Below are 19776 nucleotides of genomic sequence, written 5' to 3' on the forward strand. Positions count from 1 at the left end.
TATTGCTATACGATAGAAGAATGAAGAACTCGTCCTCAAGACCGTATCGCGTGTCTAGGCCAATCTCGGCCGATCAGTCCCTAGAGAACGTTACCTTCCATCACGTGGAGTGCCAACACGGAACTACGAAGGCGGTGGTGTTCGCAGCACAGTTCATGCCGTCTTAAGGGCGATGGGCGGACATACCGCTTATTAGTGTCCACTAATAGATGATAGTCTCGATCAGATACTGTACATACCAGTGCTCAGAAATGGAAAATAGTTAACTTGAATAAGGTTTATTTACACGGCGACAATTTGCAGCAGATGAGTTTGCGCGTGGTTAGCAGAGACGGACAGAAGTGACAGCACTAGTCACTCGTCACTACTCACCTTGGGATGTCTCCGATCTTGGGCGCTCGGCCGCGTCGGCAACCCTCAAACCATCTGCCGCCTGCAACAAAGGAAATCATCAGAGAGGCTGTACAATATCCGTACCAAAACTAAATTTTTTAAACCGAACATTCCGCCATTTGGCTGTATAGACGATTTATTCTGCTGTACTATCATGCTTTCGGCATTTCGCCGCTTTCAAGTAACACAACGTTGGCCGTGATCAGACCTCTATGAAGGAAGTCATCGTCGAAATATATTAATTTTCATTATAATAATATTGCAGGTTTCGATCGATGACTTCGTTCATAGCCAACATTGGGGTACTTAAAAACGGCCTAAGGCCGAAATCACAGCAGAATAATTGATCTATACAGTCAGCTGGAGGAAGTTTCATTTGAAAAGTAGTACATGACAGTGGCCCCAAAGCATGGTAAAATTATAAAAACTACAGTATGTACTAGCAAAGCCTTATTTCCAGGCGCCAGCCCACCATAACGTGCTACCTTCGTCTTTTTATGAGGGCAACTCGGTCGGATTTTCTGAGATCAGAACTAATTCCCTCTACGTTCTGATTAAACACCTGCATAGAGCCTGCCTATGCGGTGTTGACCGCCGTACCTAAAGTGTTCCCGCTTTGGCACTCAGGCATTCGATAGATTCGAGTACAGTAAGGGCGTCCTATAGCCTGGGCGTACGCATAAATTTTTCCACGAGGAGAAAATCAATTAGTCATTTTCGAGATCTGTCACGCCACATAAAATAAATTTTGCAAATGACGCAGAAAACTCTGACTACGTAGGCTTTTCCACCGTAATAAGTCTTGAAAGTCTCTTCGGGTTTGCTGTCGGATCCTAAAATCAGCTTTATATTTCGGCGATCCAACTGGTCGCCGTCTTCAGGAGAATGCTGTTTCTGCTGATGAGTCCCTCTGAGAACTGACGCCAGGTTCCAAATCGCCATCCTATATAGGCCACCGTTCAGTACACGGCGCATGCGCCCCCCATCACGGTTTCTGTCCTCCAAGACAGAATTAGTCCATTCCATCTGTCGCTGTCCATCGCTTCCTTTCCCCTCTGTCCATTTTCTCTTGCACCCCGTCTTTTTCCATCTCATCCTCTCTCCTTTATCACCTCCCCCATCCATTACCTCCACCCTCACTCTCTCCATCATCTCCACCACACCATCCCTCTGTCCACCTCCTCCATCCCCCACTGTTTGTCCACATCCACCTGTCCCTCCATAAGTCCATCTCCTCCTCTCCAGGTTCCAACACTTACCTTTTTCTGTCCATTTCTTCCAGCCACCCTTTCTTTTCATCTCTGCTCTCCACAATTCTCTGCTTTTCTTCCTCTTGACTCTGTCCACCTATCCTTTCCCTCTCTTTGTGCCTGTCCCCAATTTCTGGCCATCTGCTCCTCCTCCTCCTATATTTACCTATGTCCTTCTTCTCATACCTGTCCATCTCCTTGTCTTCCCTTCTCTCTCCCTGTTAGCAGATTCATCCCAATAGAAGTCAGGTGGTTCTTAGACCTACAGTGTGTCTTTCCAGACTAACTAACCTGTTCATCAAATTTGATCTGACCGTTTAGGATGAGCTATTTACATGTGGTTTGCCCATATACGCACATTTCAGATATGTGTCACACATATTTAACAAATTTAAAGCGTATTTGTAAACGTATCTCACCTCTATGTCTAGCGAATTTCAAACTGCAGTTCCATTTTCACGGAGCTTATACTTATGATTTCGTATCTTATAAACTATCTGCTTTGTACAAGGATGTAATTGTGCAGGTACACCCAGTGGTATTTGTAACTACTGTCTACTAAATGTGATGTGAATAGAGTTAACAGTAAAGAATCATGAAATTAAAACGTCACACATTTTTTTGGTTCAAAATGGCTCTGAGCACTATGGGACTCAACTTCTGAGGTCATCAGTCCCCTAGAACTACGTAATCCTAACTAAGGACATCACACACATCCATGCCCGAGGCAGGATTCGAACCTGCGACCGTAGCGGTCGCGCGGTTCCAGACTGTAGCGCGTAGAACCGCTCGGCCACCTCGGCCGGCACGCATTTTTTTTTGTTTTTTTGTTTTTTTTTTTAAGTGGAAGTTGTTCATGCATTCATTATATGACGTCATACCTCCTGAGCGATGTGTTGTACAAGAACACGATTTCCTAGGTGTATTCGGCAAAATGTGTTGCGAATGCAGTTAGCACTAATAAATTGAAAAGTCATGCATGATTAGGCAGTTTCTCACGCATCTCAGTATTTATGACATGATGTCCCCTGAACTATGTGTGATACAATGATATATTTTTAAAATACATTCAGCAGCATACGTAGACAATGTCTGCAAAGTGTGTTGCGAATATAGTGAGTAGCAAAGAAGTAGTAAATTAATATGTCACGTATACTGTATTTGACGTCATACACTGCTGGCCACCGTAAATGCAACACCCTGAAGGAAGCATCCGAATCAAGTGAAATTTACACCATAAGTTTGCAGCGATGAGATATGCAAATGATTAGAATTTCAGCGCAGACGCACATCACGCGCGCCTGTGGCGCCACCTCATAGCGCCATTTAAGGCTTGGCGATTTCGACGAGTGTACGTTCGGCACGTGTGTTTACCTTGTGGTTGTTTCACAAGACGATCAGTTATGCCTCGTAGACAACAGCGAACGTCTTTTGATCAAGTATCCGAGTTCGACAGAGGAAGGATTGTGGCTTACCGAGATTGTGGATTATCATACAGAGAAATCGCTAGTCGTGTTGGACAAAACCAAACAACTGTAATGCGGATATGTGACCGTTGGATGCAGGAGGGTACGACGGACCGACGTGGTCGATCGCATTCACCTCGGTGCACCACTGCATGTGCTGATAGGCAAATTGTGCGCATGGCAGTGACGGATCGCTCAGTGACATACCGAACCATAGCACAGCACATTGCGTCTGTAACGCATCATCCAGTGTCTGCGCGTACCATTCGACGCCGTTTACAGCAGAGTGGTCTGTGCGCAAGACGTCCATTGCTTCGTCTACCATTGACGCAGAACCACAGACGTCTCCGTCGCCAATGGTGTGATGACAGACGGATGTGGACGGCAGAATGGAATGACGTTGTCTTTACTGACGAGGCACGCTTCTGTCTGCAGCACCACGATGGTCGGATTCGAGTGTGGAGACACCGTGGAGAGAGGATGCTGGACAGCTGCATTATGCACCGCCACACTGGTCTTGCACCGGGTATTATGGTATGGGGCGGTATTGGATATTACTCTCGCACGCGTCTAGTACGCATTGCCGGATGGACTCGCATTCGGGAGGACGACGGTTCAATCCCGTCTCCGGCCATCCTGATTTAGGTTTTCCGTGATTTCCCTAAATCGTTTCAGGCGAATGCCGAGATGGTTGCATTGAAAGGGCACGGCCGATTTCCTTCCCAATCATTCCCCAACCCGAGCTTGCGCTCCGTCTCTAATGACCTCGTTGTCGACGGGACGTTAAACACTAACCACCACCACCACCAACACATTGCCGGTACTTTAAATAGCCGGCGCTACATATCCGAGGTGCTGGAGCCAGTTGTACTTCCTTACCTTCAGGGCTCGGCCACAGCCATATTTCAACAGGATAATGCGCGACCACACGTGGCACGCATTGTCCAAAGGTTCTTCGTCAATAACCAGATTGAATTGCTTCCCTGGCCGGCTCGCTCTCCGGATCTTTCGCCGATAGAAAACATGTGGTCCATGGTTGCTCAACGAGTGACCCAGATTACATCCCCAGCTGCCACACCAGATGATCTTTGGCAACGTGTGGAAGCTGCTTGGGCTGCTGTACCCCAGGAACACATCCAACGTCTCTTTGACTCAATGCCGAGACTTATGGCAGCGGTGATCTCCAACAATGGCGGCTACTCTGGCTACTGATTCTGGCAGGAACCACATGTCACAGACGTCTGTAAACGTAATCATTTGATACTTGGTCAACATGTTATCTACAAAATAAATTTTGTTGTGCTACCTCTTGTCTTTCTTGGTGTTGCATTTACGGTGGCCAGCAGTGTATCTCCTGAACTATAAGATATTTCTGTAGGTGCATTCAGCGGCAGATGTGGGTACCGCCTACGAAAAGTTTTGCGATTAAAGCAAGTTCCAACAAATAAATAAATTTAAACGTGTTGCGTGATACGGAAGTTCTTCATGCATCTCTGTGTTTATGACGTCTTATTACGTGAAGTAAGTGTCGTGAAATGGAACTTCCTGGCAGATTAAAAATGTGTGCCGGACCGAGACTCAAACTCGGGAACTTCGTCTTTTGCAGGCAAGTGGTAGAGCATTTGCCCGTGAAAGGCAAAGGATCCGAGTTTCAGTCTCGGTCCGACACACAGTTTTAATCTGCCAGGAAATTTCATATCAACGCACACTCCGCTGCAGAGTGAAAATGTCATTCTAGTGTCGTAAAATGATGTAATTTTTCTGGTACATTCAGTGTTATATACGAATACTACCTGAACAATGTGTCACGAATACAATTAGTAGTTAAATGGTTGTAAATTAAAGCGTCAAGCTTCATGTGCCAGTTTTATCGCATGACCAGCATGCATGTAGTACGCGATGTATACTTTTCCTTTCATCATTCTGTGGGCGACGTCAGCGACAAAAATTTTCGTAAGGCTTTTAAATTATGTGTAAAGTTTGTTGCAAATCTCAAACTGCTGTCAATCTGAAATCTTGGCTAACTAAAGTAAGGGTATATTCGTGTCATGGGCTACACTGCTTTTTCACCCCCGGTACTTTTATAGGTGGATGGTTCTTACCGACACAGTGATTCTTTCCAGACAGTACATTATATGTGTTCCAAGTTTGCTTGAAATCGGTCCAGTGGTGTATAATCAGACGTGGAACATGAATCCATATACATGTATGTACATGAATTATTGTGGTTCGTATGGATATAGACTACTACACCTGGCATTCAAGTCACGCAAGACTGAACTAGAAATAGGAGTGCACAATCACCCAATTAATATCATTTCGCAAGCGCTATCCTTTGCAAATTGCATAAATCTCGGCAAGTGCCAGTGGTTGAGAGCCCCGTCGTCCACAAAATACGTGGCAGGTTGAGTAAAGGCTCGCTCGCTGCGCCCAGGACGGCGCGACACGTGGAAGAGAGCGCACCATAAATGTCCCGTGTGGCGGGCATTTTTCAGGAGCCGGCGCCCGCCTGACCTAGTTCACCGCTGGAGCAGGGAGCGGAACGAGCGCTCCGGGGGAGAAATACGGCGCGCTCCCTCTCGCCGCCGGGACGAACGAAGCTGGCTCGCACTCCACCGCTACAGCACGAGGCGGGATGCGCAGTGGGAAATTTACTCAGTTACTGCACAGGCAGGACTGCGAAGATTAGTTCGCTGTAGTTTAGTTCTGTTGTCAGTTACGTGTCCAGTGCGTCTTTTGGGTGCACTCAGTTTCCTGGCCGACTGAAATGCTCGTCAGTGAAGCCACATTGTTAATCCTTCCCGGGGGTCGAGAATCTCATAGATGTTTGCATATTATAGACATCGATACGGCCAAGATAAAGGACCCAACAATTGCAAGAATTTAATTTCAGCTTAAAATTTTAGGTGTAATTTACAGTACTGGCCATTATAATTGTTACACCAAGAAGAAATGCAGATGATAAACGGGTATTCATTGGACAAATATATTATACTAGAACTGACATGTGATTACATTTTCACGCAGTTTGGGTGCATAGATCCTGAGAAATCAGTACCCAGAACAACCACCTCTGGCCGTAATAACGGCCTTGATACGCCTGGGCATAGAGTCAAACAGAGCTTGGATAGCGTGTACAGGTACAGCTGCAAATCCAGCTTCAACACGATACCACAGTTCATCAAGAGTAGTGAATGGCGTATTGTGACGAGCCATTTGCTCGGCCACCATAGACCAGACGTTTGCAATTGGTGAATCTGGAGAATGTGCTGAATCCAGAAAGGCCGTACAGGACCCGCAACATGCGGTCGTCCATTATCCTGCTGAAACGTATGGTTTCACAGGGATCGAATAAATGGTAGAGCGACGGGTCGTAACACAGCTGAAATGTAACGTCCACTGTTCAAAGTGCCGTCAATGCGAACAAGAGCTGACCGAGACGTGAAACCAATGGCATCCCATACAACCACGCTGGGTGACACGCCAGTATGGCGATGACGAATACATGTTTCCAATGTGCGTTCACTGCGATGTCGCCAAACACAGATGCGACCATCATGATGCTGTAAACAGAACCTGGATTCATCCGAAAAAGTGACCTTTTGCCATTTGTGCACTCACGTTCGTCGTTGAGTACAACATCGCAGGCGCTCCTCTCTTTGATGCAGCGTCAAAGATAACAGCAGCCATGGTCTCCGAGCTGATAGTCCATGCTGCTGCAAACGTCGTCGAACTGTTCGTGCAGATGTTGTTGTCTTGCAAACGTCCCCATCTGTCGACTCAGGGATCGAGACGTGGCTGCACGATCCATTACAGCCATGCGTATAAGATACCTGTCATCGCGACTGCTAGTGATACGAGGCCGTTGGGATCCAGCACGGCATTCCGTATGACCCTCCTGATCCCACCGATTCCATATTCTGCTAACAGTCATTGGATCTCGACCAACGCGAAGAGCAGTGTCGCGATACGATAAACCGCAATCGTGATAGGGTACAATCCGACCTTTATCAAAGTCGGAAACGTGATGGTACGCATTTCTCCTCCTTACACGAGGCATCACAACAACGTTTCACCAGTAAACGCCGGTCAACTGCTGTTTGTGTATGAGAAATCGGTTGGAAATTTCATCATGTCCGCACGTTGTAGGTGTCGCCACCGGAGCCAACCTTGTGTGAATGCTCTGAAAATCTAATCATGTGCATATCACAGCATCTTCTTCCTGACGGTTAAATTTCACGTGTGTAGCACGTCATCTTCGCGGTATATCAAATTTGATGGCCAGTAGTGTAGGTTTTCCCTTTGTAATATTTATTCATTTTCTTAATTTTCGAGTTTTATTCACATGCTTTGCTGAGTGGCAGTTGGAGATGCGTTCTCTTCGTCTGCAGTCGCCCCTGTTGTGATTACTGGCAAGACTGGATGAAAGTCTTTGGAGAAGAACACGATGCAGCTGGTCATAGGGCTTTTGCTGTTATATAATGTCAAACTGTTCTGTGGAATGATTGAACGGATATTTGATTGGATATTGGGACCTTATTCTAGTTAATGGTAGCGCAATGTTGCATCAGTTACTAGTGTTATTTTCCTCCCAAACATTACAGATACTGTACCTGTCGTAGACGTAGACTGTTAGTGATGAGTGAAGAATGAGCAGTCCTTGAAAGACCTGTGTCGTTGTGATGTGGTGTGGTAATCTGGTGACCTGACGCCTACAAAGACTGGTTTGGACACACGTCATTTTCACATTGACAGCGGACTTCACTTCATTGTAGCTCATTTGGCAGAAAGTATTTGTACATTGTACAGGGTGTTAGAAAAAGGTACGGCCGAACTTTCAGGAAACATTACTCACACACAAATAAAGAAAAGATGTTATGTGGACATGTGTCCGGAAACACTTAATTTCCATGTTAGAGCTCATTTTAGTTTCGTCAGTATGTACTGTACTTCCTCGATTCACCACCAGTTGGCCCAATTGAAGGAAGGTAATGTTGACTTCGGTGCTTGTGATGACATGCGACTCATTGCTCTACAGTACTAGCATCAAGCAAATCAGTACGTAGCATCAACAGGTTAGCGTTCATGATGAACGTGGTTTTGCAGTCAGTGCAATGTTTACAAATGCGGAGTTGGCAGATGCCCAATTGATGTATGGATTAGCACGGGGCAATAGCCGTGGCGCGGTACGTTTGTATCGAGACAGATTTCCAGAACGAAGGTGTCCCGACAGGTAGACGTTCGAAGCAATTGATCGGCGTCTTAGGGAGCATGGAACATTCCATCCTATGACTCGCGACTGGGGAAGACCTAGAACGACGAGGACAATTGCAATGGACGAGGCAATTCTTCGTGCAGTTGACGATAACACTAATGTCAGTGTCAGAGAAGTTGCTGCTGTACAAGGTAACGTTGACAACGTCACTGTATGGAGAGTGCTACGGGAGAACCAGTTGTCTCCGTACCATGAACAGAGTGTGCAGGCACTATCAGCAGCTGATTGGCCTCCACAGGTACACTTCTGCGAATGGTTCATCCAACAATGTGTCAATCCTCATTTCAGTGCAAATGTTCTCTTTACGGATGAGGTATCTTTCCAGGGTGATCAGATTGTAAATTTTCACAATCAACGTGTGTGGGCTGACGAGAATCCGCACGCAGTTGTGCAATCACGTCATCAACACAGAGTTTCTGTGAACGTTTGGGAAGGCATTGTTGGTGATGTCTTGATTGGGCCCCATGTTCTTCCACCTACGCTCAATGGAGCACGTTATCATGATTTCATACGGGATACAACAGATTCGGTGACCGATAGATTGGTAGAGGCGGACCAATTCCATGGCCTCCACGCTCTCCTGACCTCAACCCTCTTGACTTTCATTTATGGGGGCATTTGAAAGCTCTTGTCTACGCAACCCCGGTACCAAATGTAGAGACTCTTCGTGCTCGTATTGTGGACGGCTGTGATACAATACGCCATTCTCCAGGGCTGCATCAGCGCATCAGGGATTCCATGCGACGGAGGGTGGATGCATGTATCCTCGCTACCGGAGGACTTTTTGAACGTTTCCTGTAACAAAGTGTTTGAAGTCACGCTGGTACGTTCTGTTGCTGTGTGTTTCCATTCCATGATTAATGTGATTTGAAGTAATAAAATGAGCTCTAACAATGGAAAGTAAGCGTTTCCGGACACATGTCCACATAACATATTTTCTTTCTTTGTGTGTGAGGAATGTTTCCTGAAAGTTTGACCGTACCTTTTTGTAACACCCTGTATACACAAATCTTCCTCACGAATCACTGTTACCTATTACTGAAAATCAAATCAAAATCTCTACAGCAGTTCCTGGCACTTTAAACGGATAATGAATGCAATTAAAGTCTATAATGGGAAGTGCTGTGATATAATTAAAAATTAAGAATTTTCAGTTTTTTTCTCCTTTACTTGTACCGCGAAATCTTCCTTCCTGCCGATTCTTCTTGATTCTAAGTCAACGGGAGGAACCATATAAGTTTTGATGAGTGAGTTTGCAAATATCAAAACATGGCTCCATCTTTTGAATACTCTGACCCCGAACCGTGCACATTTTTATATCATCAAGGGATCGTAGACCTGGTACAGATCCCAATCACTCAAGCAGTACTCAAGAATGAGTCGCACCATCGTCCTATATGGGGTCTCCTTTACAGATGAACCACACGTCCCTAGAATTCTCCCAAGAAACCAAAGTCGATCATTCGCCTTTCCTACCACAATCCTATCGATTTGCAACGCTACGCACAGATATTTAAACGACATTACTGGGTCAAGCAGAACGCTACTAATGATGTATCCGAACATTATGACTTTCTTTTTCTTACTCACCCGCATTAACTTGCGTTTCTCTACATTTAGAGCCATCTGAAATTCATGATAGCACCTAGAAATCGACTTATATCCTCCAACAGGCACTCAACTTTGACACTTTACCGAACACCACAGCATCGTCAGCAAACAACTGCAGGTTGATGCTCATCTTGTCCACTAAATTATTTATGTACATAAATAATAATAGCGGTCCTATCACGCCTCTATAAGCTAAGAAGTCTTCGAGCCGCTCACATATCTCTGAACCTATTCCATATACTCCTACACTCTTTAACAGTGTGCAATGGAGCACCGTGTCAAACACTATCTGGAAATCTCGAAATGTGGAATCTGTTGACTGTCCTTCATCCAAAATTTACAGTATATCATGTGAGAAAAGGGAAAGCTGAGTTTCGTATGAGTAACGCTTTCTAAAGTGATGCCTTCTGAAACTGTGCTTATTCATGGACGTAAGCATTATGATATTCGAATTGAGAATATGTTGAAGGATGTTAAGGACATTGGTCTGCAATTTTGTGGGTCAGTTTTTAGCCCTTCTTATACACAGGAGTCACCTGCGCTTTTTGCAGTTGCTTGGGACTTTGCACTGGGCTAGAGATTCATGACAAATGCAAGAGGCAAATGCGAAGAGTATTCTTTGAAAAACCGAGTTCGGATTCCATCCAAACCAAGTGAAAATGAGGTATATGAACTAAATAATTTTTGTGACGTCTCTATACGAACCATTTCATAAAGATCTGTTAAAATTAACTTGATTTCGCAAGTGTCTAGCTACTCACGTATAATCGGCAGCTGAACAAGCCCTAATTATCCACAACATCAGACCTTATTTGGATTCATATTAGTTTTGCATCTACTTTACACATATATAAGTCCATTTAGCAAGTATCCTCCACCTTACCCACACTTTATCATGATGTTTTAATATTGCATTCCATCTATTATTTTCAATTTCTTCCCTCTTACAGTTATAGAATGAGTGAATGCGTCTGGATATTGGGGTTTCATAGTGTTTGGCGGCGGGTAAACTATTCTGCTACTACTGTGGCAGATTTAGCCAACTTTTGTGCAAGCTTTGAGAGGAAGGCAAAGAGATTTTCGTTCCGCATGGGTGAAGCTTTAATATGTTTAAGTTGGTAAGGCGTGGAAATGTTTTTTTATCTTTCTTTTTATCTTAGCAGACTGTGGTTTGGATAGAGTGCTGTTTACTGGTTCCAGGGATTTTGGAAAGAGAGTCTGTTTGTGGGAGCTCGTGTGCAAAGCAGAGTATGGTGCCTGAGTTTGTGTAAGTTTCAGCCTACTGAGTTCGTCACTTGATCCTTTTGTCGGCCGCGGTGACCGAGCAGTTCTAGGCGCTTCAGCCCGGAACCGCGCGACAACTACGATCACAGGTTCGAATCCTGCCTCAGGCGTGGATGTTTGAGATGTCCTTAGTTCAGTTAGGTTTAAGTAGTTCTAAGTTCTAGGGGACTGATGACCTCAGATGTTAAGTCCCTTAGTGCTCAGAGCCATTTGAACCATTTTGATCCTTTTTGCGTCTTCAGACTTAAATAATCATACACGATAATTCATTAATAATAGGAAGTAATAGAATTTTCATAACTATTCAGTTTTATTGGTAGTTACTTTGTTCAACCGGAACTTAAGAATGTGGGAAATTGGTGTCAGTCCAATTTCAGTTAATATTCGTATTTCCCAGTGTGAATTTTGTGCGTGCTTGAGTTTCTAATATTAGTTGATCTTCTGCTTAGTTTAATCCGTATTCAGTATCTTCTACTTGTCAGTACTCGCTCCTTCCTTGGTTGAACAGTACATGTTCGTCGCTCATTTGAAGAGCCATCAGTTCTCGGAATCTGTTTCATCTTGCAATTATTCAGCGATAATTTATTTACCTGGGTAATTCCTTCTATCAAGTGACTAAATTATTGGCGTTTTTATATTTTTTTCTTGGTCTGGCTGGCTTGGTGTGGCCTGGGCTAAGTGTTTAAAAAATGACCGAGCCCTCAGTTCGTCGGTTTTCAGTTCTCGTTCTAAACTCGTAGGGCTTATTTAGACGTCTCGAGTTTTCTGTGTTATGCGTTAGGCCGCTGGAACAAACCTTTTGTCAGCCATACGTGACTTTGATACTTGTTGCAGTTCTAATTTGTTTTGTTTTAGTGAGTGTGTGTGCCTGTACCTCCTTATCTTCTAGTTATTCCTCCTTTATTAAGATATTAAGACCTAATGATTTACGAGCCCATCAGCGCCAAATTACAAGGACAGGAGTGTGGTGGAGTGGTCCCAGCAACACAATGGCGAGTCCCGACTGACGTGCTGGTCCCCTCAACTCACCAGATCTGAGCCCGAAGGAGCACATCTAGGATTTGGTTGAACGTGGAGTTAGAGTTCATCGCCTCCCTCCCGGTACGTATGGGAATTAGTGACTCGTGTGTACAGTGTGGCGCCAGCTCCCTCCAGGGACCTACCAACGCCTCACTGGTTCCATACCACGACGTGTCGCCGCTGTTATCCGTGCCACAGAGGACGTACCGGCCGTAATGTTCTGGCTGATGAATGTATACCTCTATCAAATGAGCAAGTTCCTTAACGTACAGATAAATTTCATTCCATTGGATAGACTGCGTCGCTATTCTCACTACTCTGTCTCGGTAAATATCGTTCAGTTCTTTTAATTCCAGTTTCTTATTTTAAGTACCGGTATCTTTTGTCTATGTCCTGTGTCACTTTCATTAGTGTTTGCTTGATAAAATTTGCTTTTGTGCCTCTACCAGTTATATATCATTAAAGTTTATTTACGTAGATGGCTATAGGAGGAATACCCAGAATCAAGTAAAGAAGAATCTGGTGTTATTGTAAACTTATGAATGCGCAATTATAACATCTGAGGGTTGCTATCCTGATTTTATTATATGTATGAAATTGGCTCTCACTAAAGACTAACTTTAACATTGTGATAACTGTATTTCCAAGCCAAGTGACTGAATATTATGACATGTGAATGTCTTCGTTATTGCCACCGTTACTTCACCAACATTAAAAGTACCTTAAGTAATGGCGTCAAGGTTATTAAATCTTTCAAGGACACCAATACTCTCAATACCTCCATAGCTAACAACATCTACAGTAAGCCGTTCACTACCATTACCAAATTTTTCATTCCTTACTAAACAAAAATTCAAAATACCACATGCAAAAATACAAGGGCTATCAAGAACAGCATGGGAAACCATGCCTTTCACATTCACTTTATTTTTCTCCTTGGCTCCACTATGGATTTCAGTATTATCAACAGCCTTGTACACCGTAGCTTGCAGGTGTTAATCTCACCAAAAGCCGAGAAGTGATTCTTGGTGCGCTAACTCTTAGGGGCACGCTGCGATGCTCTCTGAGGCACAACTGTGCATCTCTGTCAGTCATGACTCATGATTTGTGCATTCGCAACACAGAGCTGTGTAGCCCAGCGCGTTTGTACTTGTTGCCTATGTACAGTGTTAATTTCAAATTGCTTTATTATTTCACAGGAAAATTTTCAATTCCTTTATTGTATTGTTCGAATGCCCACAGTTTCAGGAACTTTAACTGTGAGAAAAGTTTGAATACAATTTCTTAAAGATATTTTATTTATTGTAGAGAAAGACATTTTGTTTACTAAATATCACACAACCCGCAGCCGACCCCACCGTAAATACATCACACGTTGGTTGATGGGATACACATGTCCTACTAAAATAATACGCGGTTTTGTGTGTGGGGACATCTATATTTCATATCTTTCTAATGACAGCATGTAGCGCGATGCCTTCGGAACTTGGAGAGAAATACTACTGACCGTGAGGTGGATATATAGAAGGCTGTGAGTGAACAGATGGTGCAGCGTGTTTGTAGCGTGCCTTTTCATGAAAATCAGATTTCTGAAACATAATAGTCTGTGTTTAGAAACATGACTATGCACCTCTGCAATTCTGCTTGTTTCTATAAATAAGACCTATATGCCCCAGAAGACTTCGTAGGATGTAAAAATCGTTCATGTATGGCATGTAAAAGCCTTCTTCAAAATTAAAAACTTTTCTGTGAGGTTTCATGTGTTTCTTAGGTCGGAGAATAAATATGTTAGGCTGCTGATTCGTTATACTTTTTCCATAATTGGCACCGTGATAAAATAGTTCTAAAATTAAAAATGTAGCTTTGAGAATCCTAGGTTTTCATGAAAACCTAGGTTAAGATGTGGAACACATATGACCCATTTGACCGATTATCAAAATTGATAAGCTTAAAATTATTTTTTGTAGTGACAGTACACTATTTATCACACAGGAAGGAAGTTTTTGTCCTTTTATTTCTCAGATATATCCAGAATAAATTTTAACCGTGACAGATTTAAACCAAACAAATTGTCGATAAACAGCCAATTAAAAATTTTGTTTGCAACTGTATTAGGTAAGTAAGGTTTTCAGTTTTCAAATTATAGTTTTAGTTTCCGGTGTCTTACAGTATTATTTTCATCTATGATTGCTGGCAAAGTTGCTCGCCTCGTGGAGTCAGCCGAACAGCGGTCTCCACGAGAGCTCTCGGCCGGCCGGCTTGTGCCTCTTATTACTCGAGGATTACAGAGGCGGGGTCAGACTGAAACTTATTAAAACATTCTTCAGCATCGTCCATAATTCATCAGGGCTCCACTCATAACTCCGTGGCTTTACGTGATTGATAGTCCTAATGAAGGACACCCAACTAATCGAGTCATAAAGGCTAACCTGGAAAACGTCCTCCATTAATTACTACTGGTCAATAAATTACTGCGGCACCCGTAATTAAAGTCTTCTTGCGTAACATGCACTGATATCGTCCGAGTGTTACAATGACGTCAGACTAAAAAATGAGGCCTCGTTATCGAAAGCCACAAAACACATACATAGCTTCTCTTCGTATTTCTTATATTTCCTTATTAACAGTTTACACTGGTTTTATCAGCTACGTTAGGTGCATATTCACACAAATATAAACAATATTCAGTGTGCACAGGCCTCAATGTTGCATGGGTAAAATGCAGCGAACGAACGGTTATACACTATTTGTAAATAAAGCAGATTGTAATTATAATATTCAGTACATCCATTATAGATCAACAACTACGGTAATTTACGAGGACTATTAGAAAAGTAAGATCCGATCCATCGAGGATTAGAAACCGCAGTGAAAATCCGATGAAGCTTTGCACAGTCTTGTTAGTATTCTTGTCGAGCGCTCCACTTCGCTGTTCTCAGTTCTGAGCATATAGTGAGTACGTCAAGATGCCCAGAAAGTAGTGACTGCCGCCATGTATGACTGCCTGGTGAGAGATTTCGCCTGATATCATGCATCCCACACAACGTAAGAGTCATCCGTTTCCTGTTACATTACAGTTCTCGACCGCATTCTGTACAGAGGATGTTCCTGCAGCGTTTCCTATAGGAACTGTTTGATCACCCACAATACAGTCCCTGCTTGCCTCCGTCTGAGTTTCATCTCTGCTCACATGAATCACTGGCTACGAAGGCAACAATTTAGCACAGACGTCGAGCTGTAGAGGAGTGCAGAGAATTGGTCTAAGTCACAGGCGTTTGGCTTCTGTGATGAAGGTGTTGCAAAGATGGTACAACACTGCGATATATGTGTAACTCGGAAGAGCGACGATTATATAGATTAGTAGCTGGAAAGTGTAGCGAAATGTTGCAAATAATACAGATTTGATTTTGACTCTGGTGTCCATTTCACGACAGATCGGACCTTACCTTCTGAGTAGCCCTCGTATATTGGCTTTCCATGTAACTATAGCATCCAGCCAGTCGCTTTTTGAATTTGATACAATTTATTGTACCAGTAACTCAACCGAGTGATGAAAAGTGAATCTGTCACTTACAGAAGCAAGAACTAGTTCACGTGAATTTATGTATGCCAAAGTTTTGATACCATTCTGCTGCCGATTTATTATTTCTAATAATTTTATTTTGTAGTTTATTATCTACATGGAAGGGTATTTTTATAATATGTGATCTGAAAAGTCATGAAAGTTTGTTTAACATTTTACTAGATATCAGTGACTTAAAATTTAGTATTTCTTACCTTGAGGTTGAAACTCACTTTTGTATCCATGTTTACTTATTAATAATTTTGAATAGGTCCTGCCTTGAACAAACATTAATTCTTCTCACCTACCGAGCCATGTTTCGCTGAAGCATCATCAATGAGTTCTTTTATTTGTTTTGTACAGGGTGATCAATATTTAAACCAATAGCTTGGCGGTATTTTTTTCCCACCGGCAACCAGTCGGTAGTGTTGGTAGGGGTCATATTTCCTCTTTGCTTCGTGGCCTTTGTTTGTGTAGTATTATTGTGCAGGTAGCAAAGGTTTGTTAGGCGACAGATTGCCTTGTACTGAGCGTAAGTGTTTCAAGCTCAATGTGGAAATGCAAGTACTGTTTCCACGAAAGAGTATTCACGTATGATTCGTACCTGCGTACGGAATATACGCGTTCCATAATGAAATTATTTCAAGAGGAATTTCCCTGATTTTAGATTACTGATCGGAGTACCATTTACAGATTGACAAATACATTTTGTGAACCGCGAAGTGCTCTTGACAGGAAACACCTACAGTACTCACAGAGGAAATACTCACTGAGAAAACTCTCAGTAAAATAGGGCATGCTCTGAAGAGATCTCCTAAAAAATCTGTTCTATGTCTTTCTCAACAAATAGTAATTTCTTTGCCTGTGTTCAAATGGCTACAAAGTTACTGAAGTTACAACCCTATGAAATAACTGCTGCACAATAACTTAAGCCGAGTGACCATGCATGGATGTCGAATAGGAAGCATGATACAGAAATTGATCCCCACCTTTCTTTTTGGATTTCCAACAAAGTGGAGAAGCTAATTCACTAGATAACCGTTACAAAAGTTCTGAAAAACTAACGTAATACGAGAGGCTCGATGTACCTTTGCATGATAAAGAAATAGGATCGTGGTGCGCTATTAGCAGTGAGACAATAATAGATCCATTTTTCTTCCAGGAAACGTAAAGCAGCGATAAAGGAATGGAAAACATTTTGCGGCCTTCTTTTTGGCCAGTTAACAGAGAGAGAACGGGGTTCCGCGCCATTTCAGAAAAATCTGCTGGGTTACATGCAGCCAACTTCTCATTACAGGAAATTCGTGACGCGTTTCAAGATTGAGAACAATGGCCCTCCTCAGTGGGCCGCTATTTTTACCTCGAGGGAGAGGAGGTATTGAAAGTATAAAAATAAAAACCACACACTTAAGATGAAGCTAAAACTAATATTCGACAAGAAATTGCTGTCATTGCTAAGAGCAAATTGCTGAGCGTAACGAGAAGTTTCCTAATGTGGTGTCAGATATCCTTGAACAACGAAGGGAGGCATTTCCACAATATCGTTGCTTAATAAACATGAGTAGTATACGTTCATTATTAAATATTTATTTTACGTATGTTAGATATAAATGACGTGGCAAACTGTACTAAAGTGCGGAACTCCAGTCACCCGTGCCACGGGCTTAGCAGCCAACCTCGCCGGCCAGCCGCACACTGGGAAAACTGTTGCGGTAATGACCGATTACAACCTGTATTACATAACAGGAAAAATTTATTTTTATTATATGTACGTATAGAACTTCAGTTTTCAAGTAAAGTGTTCACAAATTTGATAACAGAACAAAATTTGAAGGATACAAGATACAGAAAGGTATAGTCACCACAATATATATTAACAAGGTTGATAAAAGATTTCCTTTTCAAATTTGAGTTTTATTTACTTCAAAACGGAAATCCTATACGTACATACAGTAAAAAGGAATTATTCCTGTTGTTTAATAGAAAAATAAGAGAAAATGTGATGATGCTATATCGTGTGCGGAACATGTCTAGGTAAATAAAAGGAGAAATTGGTGATTGCTTAAGACGGAACCTATCCAAAAACAAATTCAACTGACATTTCTTTTCTAGCGCGCTGTGGTGATGGTGGTTGCTTCAGTTTACTTTACATTTGTTCACGTAGGCTGCTTACGAGGGAGGGATAATATCTATTATTTTTTGCTACAGATATACGTTCATTTCATTATTTTCATCTGGTTCACTGACAGGGATGCAGAACGATTTGCAGTTGTCCTGAATAAATCAATTTTATGTTGGTTCAAGTGGTATTATTGTTAATGCTTACATCAGTGGTATTGCTTTTCTATATATCAAGAATGTAGGCTTCCGATTCTGGGTTTTCTATATGAGATAAACATATGCTTGCTATTTTGACTGGAAGTAGTCATGTCAAGGAAATTAACTCCTTTTGTTACGTGATGTTCAAACCTCAATTTGATCTTTGGGTGCATCATTTTACAAATTGATTTGTGTTCTGCGAATCAGGATAGACATGAGCTGTTTGTGACAGATGAAAATTTGTGATGGAGCGAAACTCTAACCCAGATTTCCACTTGCACGTATGAATGACTAAAGGACATTGTAATGTGAAGGTACAGGCTCTAACAACGAGACACTGCAACCATCAATGCTTTATTAGTTTCATCTACTTAGTTGTTTACTTTTTCTTTTGGTGAAGATACACACATTGTATGTAGGCAGACATTGTAATCATTAATAATTTATTCTACTAGCTTATTTTATTCTGTCTTTGGCCCATTAACAGTGGTATTGACTCATCCATAAATGAGTGACAGGAAATAATACTATTTGTAAATTGTGTATGGGTTGACAAGATTTACTGTACAAGGTTATTTATAAATATGTGAACAAACACGCCTGCAAGGCTACTGTGCATCGCCTGACCACTGTTTTGCTTTGAATGAAAATCAGTTCTGTGAAAGGATTAAGTAACTTACTAGTTCATGAAATTCTAAGTTACTTTCTTTTTGTACTTGATTATATTGATTTGTATTAATGAAAAAAGTTTTTCTTTTTTTCAGGGGATATCTGTCTAGAGGTTACCATGTCAAAAGAGTTCCTGTGTGTGACACTCACACATCCTTTACGGTTGTGAATGATTCAGAACTGTTGCTCATGGAAAATCTATTTATGGTCATTTTGCATTCTAACTGTCTATGGCACTTACAGTGGAATATATGAGACAACCAGTATTATGAATTCTAATCTGAGATTTAGAATGGAAGCCTGTGGTTTATTTACACATTTCATTGTGGTCAGTAGAAAGTTGCGATTTTTCAATACTTAATCCCACAATAAATTGTATTACATTCAAGCAGAAGTGGTTGCTTATTACATCAAAATACACAGACAGAAAAAAAATCCCAACACCAAGGAGTTGTGCGATGTGGAAGAAAGTTGGTAGTCGTGTTTATACATCTGAAAGACGATGTCTATTGAAATTTCGCGCCAGTCGCATAAGAGTGGCACAAGTAGCACCACTATGAGGATGTAGCCGGCCGCAGTGGCCGAGCGGTTCTAGGCGCTTCAGTCTAGAACCGTGCGACCACTAAGGTCGCGGGTTCGAATCCTGCCCCTGGCATGGATGTATGTGATGTCCTTAGGTTAGTTAGGTTTAAGTAGTTCTAAGGCACTGATGACCTCAGATGTTAAGTCCCATAGTGCTCAGAGCCATTTGAACCATTTGAGGATGTAAATTAGCTTTGCTCTAAAGGTACGGTGTAACGGTCTTGCCGGCCGAAGTGGCCGTGTGGTTAAAGGCTCTGCAGTCTGGAACCGCAAGACCGCTACGGTCGCAGGTTCGAATCCTGTCTCGGGCATGGATGTTTGTGATGTCGTTAGGTTAGTTAGGTT

General features: G+C 42.5%; 1 long non-coding RNA gene across 1 annotated transcript in view; it reads right to left on the reverse strand.

The window, feature by feature from the left end:
• Window positions 1-371: 371 nt before the first annotated feature.
• The window catches only part of LOC126203055 (uncharacterized), a 715377-nt gene continuing 695972 nt past the window's right edge, over window positions 372-19776 (reverse strand). Inside the window, exon 3 of the long non-coding RNA XR_007540220.1 lies at window positions 372-433. This is a non-coding gene — a long non-coding RNA (uncharacterized LOC126203055). The remainder of the gene's footprint in view (window positions 434-19776) is intronic.

This window comes from Schistocerca nitens, chromosome 9 (genome assembly GCF_023898315.1).
Source record: "Schistocerca nitens isolate TAMUIC-IGC-003100 chromosome 9, iqSchNite1.1, whole genome shotgun sequence".
NCBI classification, from domain to species: domain Eukaryota; kingdom Metazoa; phylum Arthropoda; class Insecta; order Orthoptera; family Acrididae; genus Schistocerca; species Schistocerca nitens.